We start from the raw sequence: 10,799 nt of genomic DNA, 5'->3' as shown, positions 1-10,799 counted from the left end.
AATGATCTGTACCGAAATCCCACTTGGCTCACCAAATTTCGTTCTTCTAGGTTAAACCGTTCGTTGGCAGTAACATTTTTAATTTTTAGGTTTCACTCGTTTTCTCCTATATGGATACATGTAGTTGGAACTCTAAATCAAACACGGTTTTTGCTAGCTCTTTGAAACTTGACACAATAAAGTAGCTCCATGTTCTATATCTATGGTTTGTTTCCTATTGATGTAGCCCTAAGCAGAGACTGGCGCAAATCACTTTCATGGAAGGGGTTGCCAAGATTCCAAAAAACTACGAGTTTCCTGAAATCTCAGCACACATTTTTTCACCCAATCTAGATGACACTTTCAGGTAATGATAAGTACCCCAATCCCACTTGGGTCACCAAATTTCGTTCTTCTAGGTTAAACCGTTCGTTGGCAGTAACAGTTTTAATTTTCAGGTTTCACTCAATTTTCTCCTATATGAATACATGTATTTGGAACTCTAAATCAAACACGGTTTTTGCTAGCTCTTTGAAACTTGACACAATAAAGTAGCTCCAAGTTCTATCTCTATGGTTTGATTCCTATTGATGTAGCCCTAAGCAGAGACTGGCGCAAATCACTTTCATGGAAAGGGGTTGCCAAGCTTCCAAAAAACTACGAGTTTCCTGAAATCTCAGCACACATTTTTTCACCGAATATTGATGACACATTCAGATAATGATCTGTACCCCAATCCCACTTGGCTCACCAAATTTCGTTCTTCTAGGTTAAACCGTTCGTTGGCAGTAACAGTTTTAATTTTTAGGTTTCACTCTGTTTTCTCCTATATGGATACATGTAGTTGAAACTCTAAATCAAACACGGTTTGTGCTAGCTCTTTGAAACTTGACACAATAAAGTAGCTCCAAGTTCTATCTCTATGGTTTGATTCCTATTGATGTAGCCCTAAGCAGAGACTGGCGCAAATCACTTTCATGGAAAGGGGTTTCCAAGCTTCCAAAAAACTACGAGTTTCCTGAAATCTCAGCACACATTTTTTCACCCAATCTGGATGACACTTTCAGGTAATGATCAGTACAACAAATCCCACATGGGTCACCAAGTTTCGTTCTTCTAGGTTAAACCTTCCGTTGGGAGTAACAGTTTTAATTTTTAGGTTTCACTCTGTTTTTCTCCTATATGGATACATGTAGTTGGAACTCTAAATCAAACACGGTTTGTGCTAGCTCTTTGAAACTTGACACATAAAAGTAGCTCCAAGTTCTATCTCTATGGTTTGTTTCCTATTGATGTAGCCCTAAGCAGAGACTGGCACAAATCACTTTCATTTAAAGGGGTTGCCAAGCTTCCAAAAAAAACGAGTTTCCTGAAATCTCAGCACACATTTTTTCACCCAATCTTGATGACACTTTCAGGTAATGAATAGTACCCCAATCCCACTTGGCTCACCAAATTTCGTTCTTCTAGGTTAACCCGTTTGTTGGCCGTAACAGTTTTAATATTTAGGTTTCACTCTGTTTTGTGCTATATGGATACATGTTGTTGGAACTCTAAATCAAACACGGTTTGTGCTAGCTCTTTGAAACTTAACACAATAAAGTAGCCCTAAGTTCTATCTCTATGTTTTTTTTTCCTATTTATGTAGCCCTAAGCAGAGACTGGCGCAAATCACTTTCAAGGAAAAGGGTTGCCAAGCTTCCAAAAAACTACGAGTTTCCTGAAATCACAGCACACATTTTTTCACCCAATCTTGATGACACTTTCAGGTAATGATCAGTACCCCAATCCCACTTGGCTCACCATATTTTGTTCTTCTAGGTTAAACCGTTCGTTGGCAGTAACAGTTTTAATTTTTATGTTTCACTCTGTTTTCTCCTATATGGATACATGTAGTTGGAACTCTAAATCAAACATGGTTTGTGGTAGTTCTTTGAAACTTGACACAATAAAGTAGCTCCAAGTTCTATCTCTATGGTTTGTTTCCTATTGATGTAGCCCTAAACAGAGACTGGCGCAAATCACTTTCATATAAAGGGGTTGCCAATCTTCCAAAAAACTACGAGTTTCCTGAAATCTCAGCACACATTTTTTCACCCAATCTTGATGACACTTTCAGGTAATGATCAGTACCCCAATCCCACTTGGCTCACCAAACTCCGTTCTTCTAGGTTAAACCATTCGTTGGCAGTAACAGTTTTAATTTTTAGGTTTCACTCTGTTTTCTCCTATATGGATACATGTAGTTGGAACTCTAAATCAAACACGGTTTGTGCTAGCTCTTTGAAACTTGACACAATAAAGTAGCTCCAAGTTCTATATCTATGGTTTGTTTCCTATTGATGTAGCCCTAAGGAGAGACTGGCACAAATCACTTTCATGGAAAGGGGTTGCCAAGCTTCCAAAAAACTACGAGTTTCCTGAAATCTCAGCACACATTTTTTCACCCAATCTTGATGACACTTTCAGGTAATGAGAGTACCCCAATCCCACTTGGCTCACCAAATTTTGTTCTTCTAGGTTAAACCCTTCGTTTGCAGTAACAGTTTTAATTTTTAGGTTTCACTCTGTGTTCTCCTATATTGGATACATGTAGTTGGAACTCTAAATCAAACACCGTTTGTGCTAGCTCTTTGAAACTTGACAGAATAAAGTAGCTCCAAGTTCTATCTCTATGGTTGTTTTCCTTTTGATGTAGCCCTAAGCAGAGACTGGCGCAAATCACTTTCACGGAAAGGGGTTGCCAAGCTTCCAAAAAACTACGAGGTTCCTGAAATCTCAGCAGACATTTTTTCACCCAATCTTGATGACACTTTCAGGTAATGATCAGTACGCCAATCCCACCTGGCTCACCATATTTCGTTCTTCTAGGTTAAACCGTTCGTTGGCAGTAACAGTTTTAATTTTTAGGTTTCACTCTGTTTTCTCCTATATGGATACATGTAGTTGGAACACTAAATCAAACACGGTTTGTGCTACCTCTTAGAAACTTGACACAATAAAGTAGCTCCATGTTCTATCTCTATGGTTTATTTCCTATTGATGTAGTGTTAAGCAGAGACTGGCACAAATCACTTTCATGGAAGGGAGTTGCTAAGCTTCAAAAAAGCTACGAGTTTCTTGAAATCTCACCACACATTTTTTCACCCAATCTTGATGACACTTTCAGGTAATGTACAGTACCCCAATCCCACTTGGCTCACCAAATTTCGTTCTTCTAGGTTAAACCGTTCGTTGGCAGTAACAGTTTTAATTTCTGGTTTCACTCTGTTTTCTCGTATATGGATACATGTAGTTGGAACTCTAAATCAAACAGGGTTTGTGCTACCTCTTTGAAACTTGACACAATAAAGTAGCTCCAAGTTCTATCTCTATGGTTTGATTCCTATTGATGTAGCCCTAAGCAGAGACTGGCGCAAATCACTTTCATGGAAAGGGGTTGCCAAGCTTCCAAAAAACTACGAGTTTCCTGAAATCTCAGCACACATTTTTTCACCGAATATTGATGACACATTCAGATAATGATCTGTACCCCAATCCCACTTGGCTCACCAAATTTCGTTCTTCTAGGTTAAACCGTTCGTTGGCAGTAACAGTTTTAATTTTTAGGTTTCACTCTGTTTTCTCCTATATGGATACATGTAGTTGAAACTCTAAATCAAACACGGTTTGTGCTAGCTCTTTGAAACTTGACACAATAAAGTAGCTCCAAGTTCTATCTCTATGGTTTGATTCCTATTGATGTAGCCCTAAGCAGAGACTGGCGCAAATCACTTTCATGGAAAGGGGTTTCCAAGCTTCCAAAAAACTACGAGTTACCTGAAATCTCAGCACACATTTTTTCACCCAATCTGGATGACACTTTCAGGTAATGATCAGTACAACAAATCCCACATGGGTCACCAAGTTTCGTTCTTCTAGGTTAAACCTTCCGTTGGGAGTAACAGTTTTAATTTTTAGGTTTCACTCTGTTTTTCTCCTATATGGATACATGTAGTTGGAACTCTAAATCAAACACGGTTTGTGCTAGCTCTTTGAAACTTGACACATAAAAGTAGCTCCAAGTTCTATCTCTATGGTTTGTTTCCTATTGATGTAGCCCTAAGCAGAGACTGGCACAAATCACTTTCATTTAAAGGGGTTGCCAAGCTTCCAAAAAAAACGAGTTTCCTGAAATCTCAGCACACATTTTTTCACCCAATCTTGATGACACTTTCAGGTAATGAATAGTACCCCAATCCCACTTGGCTCACCAAATTTCGTTCTTCTAGGTTAACCCGTTTGTTGGCCGTAACAGTTTTAATATTTAGGTTTCACTCTGTTTTCTGCTATATGGATACATGTTGTTGGAACTCTAAATCAAACACGGTTTGTGCTAGCTCTTTGAAACTTAACACAATAAAGTAGCCCTAAGTTCTATCTCTATGTTTTTTTTCCTATTTATGTAGCCCTAAGCAGAGACTGGCGCAAATCACTTTCAAGGAAAAGGGTTGCCAAGCTTCCAAAAAACTACGAGTTTCCTGAAATCACAGCACACATTTTTTCACCCAATCTTGATGACACTTTCAGGTAATGATCAGTACCCCAATCCAACTTGGCTCACCATATTTTGTTCTTCTAGGTTAAACCGTTCGTTGGCAGTAACAGTTTTAATTTTTAGGTTTCACTCTGTTTTCTCCTATATGGATACATGTAGTTGGAACTCTAAATCAAACATGGTTTGTGGTAGTTCTTTGAAACTTGACACAATAAAGTAGCTCCAAGTTCTATCTCTATGGTTTGTTTCCTATTGATGTAGACCTAAACAGAGACTGGCGCAAATCACTTTCATATAAAGGGGTTGCCAATCTTCCAAAAAACTACGAGTTTTCTGAAATCTCAGCACACATTTTTTCACCCAATCTTGATGACACTTTCAGGTAATGATCAGTACCCCAATCCCACTTGGCTCACCAAACTTCGTTCTTCTAGGTTAAACCGTTCGTTGGCAGTAACAGTTTTAATTTTAAGGTTTCACTCTGTTTTCTCCTATATGAATACATGTAGTTGGAACTCTAAATCAAACACGGTTTGTGCTAGCTCTTTGAAACTTGACACAATAAAGTAGCTCCATGTTCTATCTCTATGGTTTGTTTCCTATTGATGTAGCCCTAAGCAGAGACTGGCGCAAATCACTTTCATGGAAAGGGGATGCCAAGCTTCCAAAAAACAACGAGTTTCCTGAAATCTCAGCAGACATTTTTTCACCCAATCTTGATGACACTTTCAGGTAATGATCAGTACCCCAATCCCACTTGGCTCACCAAATTTCGTTCTTCTAGGTTAAACCGTTCGTTGGCAGTAACAGTTTTAATTTTTAGGTTTCACTTTGTTTTCTCCTGTATGGATACATGTATTTGGAACTCTAAATCAAACACGGTTTGTGCTAGCTCTTTGAAACTTGACACAATAATGTAGCTCCAAGTTCTATCTCTATGGTTTGTTTCCTATTGATGTAGCCCTAGCAGAGACTGGCGCAAATCACTTTCATTGAAAGGGATTGCCAAGCTTCCAAAAAACTACGAGTTTGCTGAAATCTCAGCACACATTTTTTCACCCAATCTTGATGACACTTTCAGGTAATGATCAGTACCCCAATCCCACTTGGCTCACCAAATTTCGTTCTTCTAGGTTAAACCATTCGTTGGCAGTAACAGTTTTAATTTTTAGGTTTCACTCTGTTTTCTCCTATATGGATACATGTAGTTGGAACTCTAAATCAAACACGGTTTGTGCTAGCTCTTTGAAACTTGACACAATAAAGTAGCTCCAAGTTCTATATCTATGGTTTGTTTCCTATTGATGTAGCCCTAAGGAGAGACTGGCACAAATCACTTTCATGGAAAGGGGTTGCCAAGCTTCCAAAAAACTACGAGTTTCCTGAAATCTCAGCACACATTTTTTTACCCAATCTTGATGACACTTTCAGGTAATGAGAGTACCCCAATCCCACTTGGCTCACCAAATTTTGTTCTTCTAGGTTAAACCCTTCGTTTGCAGTAACAGTTTTAATTTTTAGGTTTCACTCTGTGTTCTCCTATATTGGATACATGTAGTTGGAACTCTAAATCAAACACCGTTTGTGCTAGCTCTTTGAAACTTGACAGAATAAAGTAGCTCCAAGTTCTATCTCTATGGTTGTTTTCCTTTTGATGTAGCCCTAAGCAGAGACTGGTGCAAATCACTTTCACGGAAAGGGGTTGCCAAGCTTCCAAAAAACTACGAGGTTCCTGAAATCTCAGCAGACATTTTTACACCCAATCTTGATGACACTTTCAGGTAATGATCAGTACGCCAATCCCACTTGGCTCACCATATTTCGTTCTTCTAGGTTAAACCGTTCGTTGGCAGTAACAGTTTTAATTTTTAGGTTTCACTCTGTTTTCTCCTATATGGATACATGTAGTTGGAACACTAAATCAAACACGGTTTGTGCTACCTCTTAGAAACTTGACACAATAAAGTAGCTCCATGTTCTATCTCTATGGTTTATTTCCTATTGATGTAGTGCTAAGCAGAGACTGGCACAAATCACTTTCATGGAAGGGAGTTGCTAAGCTTCAAAAAAGCTACGAGTTTCTTGAAATCTCACCACACATTTTTTCACCCAATCTTGATGACACTTTCAGGTAATGTACAGTACCCCAATCCCACTTGGCTCACCAAATTTCGTTCTTCTAGGTTAAACCGTTCGTTGGCAGTAACAGTTTTAATTTCTGGTTTCACTCTGTTTTCTCGTATATGGATACATGCAGTTGGAACTCTAAATCAAACAGGGTTTGTGCTACCTCTTTGAAACTTGACACAATAAAGTAGCTCCAAGTTCCATCTCTATGGTTTGTTTCCTATTGATGTAGCCCTAAGCAGAGACTGGCGCAAATCACTTTCATGGAAAGGGGTTGCCATGCTTCCAAAAAGTACGAGTTTCCTGAAATCACAGCACACATTTTTTCACCCAATCTTGATGACACTTTCAGGTAATGATCAGTACGCCAATCCCACTTGGCTCACCATATTTCGTTCTTCTAGGTTAAACCGTTCGTTGGCAGTAACAGTTTTAATTTTTAGGTTTCACTCTGTTTTCTCCTATATGGATACATGTAGTTGGAACTCTAAATCAAACACGGTTTGTGCTAGCTCGTTGAAACTTGACACAATAAAGTAGCTCCAAGTTCTATCTCTATGGTTTGTTTCCTATTGATGTAGCCCTAAGCAGAGACTGGCGCAAATCACTTTCATGGAACCGGGTTGCCAATCTTCCAAAAAACTACGAGTTTCCTGAAATCTCTGCACACATTTTTTCACCCAATCTTGATGACACTTTCAGGTAATGATCACTACCCAAATCCCACTTGGCTCAAGAAATTTCGTTCTTCTAGGTTAAACCGTTTGTTGGCAGTAACAGTTTTAATTTTTAGGTTTCACTCTGTTTTCTCCTATATGGATACATGTAGTTGGAACTCTAAATCAAACACGGTTTGTGCTAGCTCGTTGAAACTTGACACAATAAAGTCGCTCCAAGTTCTGTCTCTATGGTTTGTTTCCTATTGATGTAGCCCTAAGCAGAGACTGGCGCAAATCACTTTCATGGAAACGGGTTGCCAATCTTCCAAAAAACTACGAGTTTCCTGAAATCTCTGCACACATTTTTTCACCCAAACTTGATGACACTTTCAGGTAATGATCAGTATCCCAATCCCACTTGGCTCACCAAATTTCGTTCTTCTAGGTTAAACCGTTCGTTGGCAGTAACAGTTTTAAATTTTAGGTTTCACTCCGTTTTCTCCTATATTTATACATGTAGTTGGAAGTCTAAATCAAACACGGTTTGTGCTAGCTCTTTGAAACTTGACACAATAAAGTAGCTCCAAGTTCTATCTCTATGGTTTGCTTCCTATTGATGTAGCCCTAAGAAGAGACTGGCGCAAATCACTTTCATTTAAAGAGGTTGCCAAGCTTCCAAAATCTACGAGTTTCCTGAAATCTCAGCACACATTTTTTCACCCAATCTTGATGACACTTTCAGGTAATGATCACTACCCAAATCCCACATGGCTCAAGAAATTTCGTTCTTCTAGGTTAAACCGTTCGTTGGCAGTAACAGTTTTAATTTTTAGGTTTCACTCTGTTTTCTCCTATATGGATACATGTAGTTGGAAGTCTAAATCAAACACGGTTTGTGCTAGCTCTTTGAAACTTGACACAATAAAGTAGCTCCAAGTTCTTTCTCTATGGTTTGTTTCCTATTGATGTAGCCCTAAGCAGAGACTGGCGCAAATCACTTTCATTGAAAGGGGTTGCCAATCTTCCAAAAAACTACGAGTTTCCTGAAATCTCAGCACACATTTTTTCACCCAATCTTGATGACACTTTCAGGTAATGATCAGTACCCCAATCCCACTTGGCTCACCAAATTTCGTTCTTCTAGGTTAAACCGTTCGTTGGCAGTAACAGTTTAAATTTTTAGGTTTCACTCTGTTTTCTCCTATATGGATACATGTAGTTGGAACTCTAAATCAAACACGGTTTGTGCTAGCTCTTTGAAACTTGACACAATAAAGTAGCTCCAAGTTCTATCTCTATGGTTTGTTTCCTATTGATGTAGCCCTAAGCAGAGACTGGCGCAAATCACTTTCATGGAAAGGTGTTGCCAAGGTTCCAAAAAACTACGAGTTTCCTGAAATCTCAGCACACATTTTTTCACCCAATCTTGATGACACTTTCAGGTAATGATCACTACCCAAATCCCACTTGGCTCAAGAAATTTCGTTCTTCTAGGTTAAACCGTTTGTTGGCAGTAACAGTTTTAATTTTTAGGTTTCACTCTGTTTTCTCCTATATGGATACATGTAGTTGGAACTCTAAATCAAACACGGTTTGTGCTAGCTCGTTGAAACTTGACACAATAAAGTAGCTCCAAGTTCTATCTCTATGGTTTGTTTCCTATTGATGTAGCCCTAAGCAGAGACTGGCGCAAATCACTTTCATGGAAACGGGTTGCCAATCTTCCAAAAAACTACGAGTTTCCTGAAATCTCTGCACACATTTTTTCACCCAAACTTGATGACACTTTCAGGTAATGATCAGTATCCCAATCCCACTTGGCTCACCAAATTTCGTTCTTCTAAGTTAAACCGTTCGTTGGCAGTAACAGTTTTAATTTTTAGGTTTCACTCTGTTTTCTCCTATATGGATACATGTATTTGGAACTCTAAATCAAACACGGTTTGTGCTAGCTCTTTGAAACTTGACACAATAAAGTAGCTCCTAGATCTTTCTCTATGGTTTGTTTCCTATTCATGTAGCCCTAAGCAGAGAGTGGCGCAAATCACTTTCATGGAAAGGGGTTGCCAATCTTCCAAAAAACTACGAGTTTCCTGAAATCTCAACACACATTTTTTCAATCAATCTTGATGACACTTTCAGGTAATGATCAGTACCCCAATCCCACTTGGCTCACCAAATTTCGTTCTTCTAGGTTAAACCTTTCGTTGGCAGTAACAGTTTAAATTTTTAGGTTTCACTCTGTTTTCTCCTATATGGATTCATGTAGTTGGAACTCTAAATCAAACACGGTTTGTGCTAGCTCTTTGAAACTTGACACAATAAAGTAGCTCCAAGTTCTATCTCTATGGTTTGTTTCCTATTGATGTAGCCCTAAGCAGAGACTGGCGCAAATCACTTTCATGGAAAGGGGTTGCCAAGGTTCCAAAAAACTACGAGTTTCCTGAAATCTCAGCACACATTTTTTCACCCAATCTTGATGACACTTTCAGGTAATGATCACTACCCAAATCCCACTTGGCTCAAGAAATTTCGTTCTTCTAGGTTAAACCGTTTGTTGGCAGTAACAGTTTTAATTTTTAGGTTTCACTCTGTTTTCTCCTATATGGAGACATGTAGTTGGAACTCTAAATCAAACACGGTTTGTGCTAGCTCTTTGAAACTTGACACAATAAAGTAGCTCCAAGTTCTATCTCTATGGTTTGTTTCCTATTGATGTAGCCCTAAGCAGAGACTGGCGCAAATCACTTACATGGAAAGATGTTACCAATCTTCCAAAAAACTACGAGTTTCCTGAAATCTCAGCACACATTTTTTCACCCAATCTTGATGACACATTCAGGTAATGATCAGTACCCCAATCCCACTTGGCTCACCAAATTTCGTTCTTCTAGTTTAAACCGTTCGTTGGCAGTAACAGTTTTAAATTTTAGGTTTCACTCTGTTTTCTCCTATATTTATACATGTAGTTGGAACTCTAAATCAAACACGGTTTGTGCTAGCTCTTTGAAACTTGACACAATAAAGTAGCTCCAAGTTCTATCTCTATGGTTTGTTTCCTATTGATGTAGCCCTAAGCAGAGACTGACGCAAATCACTTTCATGGAAAGGGGTTGCCAAGGTTCCAAAAAACTACGAGTTTCCTGAAATCTCAGCACACATTTTTTCACCCAATCCTGATGACACTTTCAGGTAATGATCACTACCCAAATCCCACTTGGCTCAAGAAATTTCGTTCTTCTAGGTTAAACCGTTCGTTGGCAGTAACAGTTTTAAATTTTAGGTTTCACTCTGTTTTCTCCTATATTTATACATGTAGTTGGAAGTCTAAATCAAACACGGTTTGTGCTAGCTCTTTGAAACTTGACACAATAAAGTAGCTCGAAGTTCTATCTCTATGGTTTGTTTCCTATTGATGTAGCCCTAAGAAGAGACTGGCGCAAATCACTTTCATTTAAAGAGGTTGCCAAGCTTCCAAAAAACTACGAGTTTCCTGA

Source organism: Spermophilus citellus (genome assembly GCF_964194105.1).
Source record: "Spermophilus citellus genome assembly, contig: SCAFFOLD_61, whole genome shotgun sequence".
Lineage (NCBI taxonomy): Eukaryota > Metazoa > Chordata > Mammalia > Rodentia > Sciuridae > Spermophilus > Spermophilus citellus.
This window is presented reverse-complemented; position numbering follows the sequence as displayed.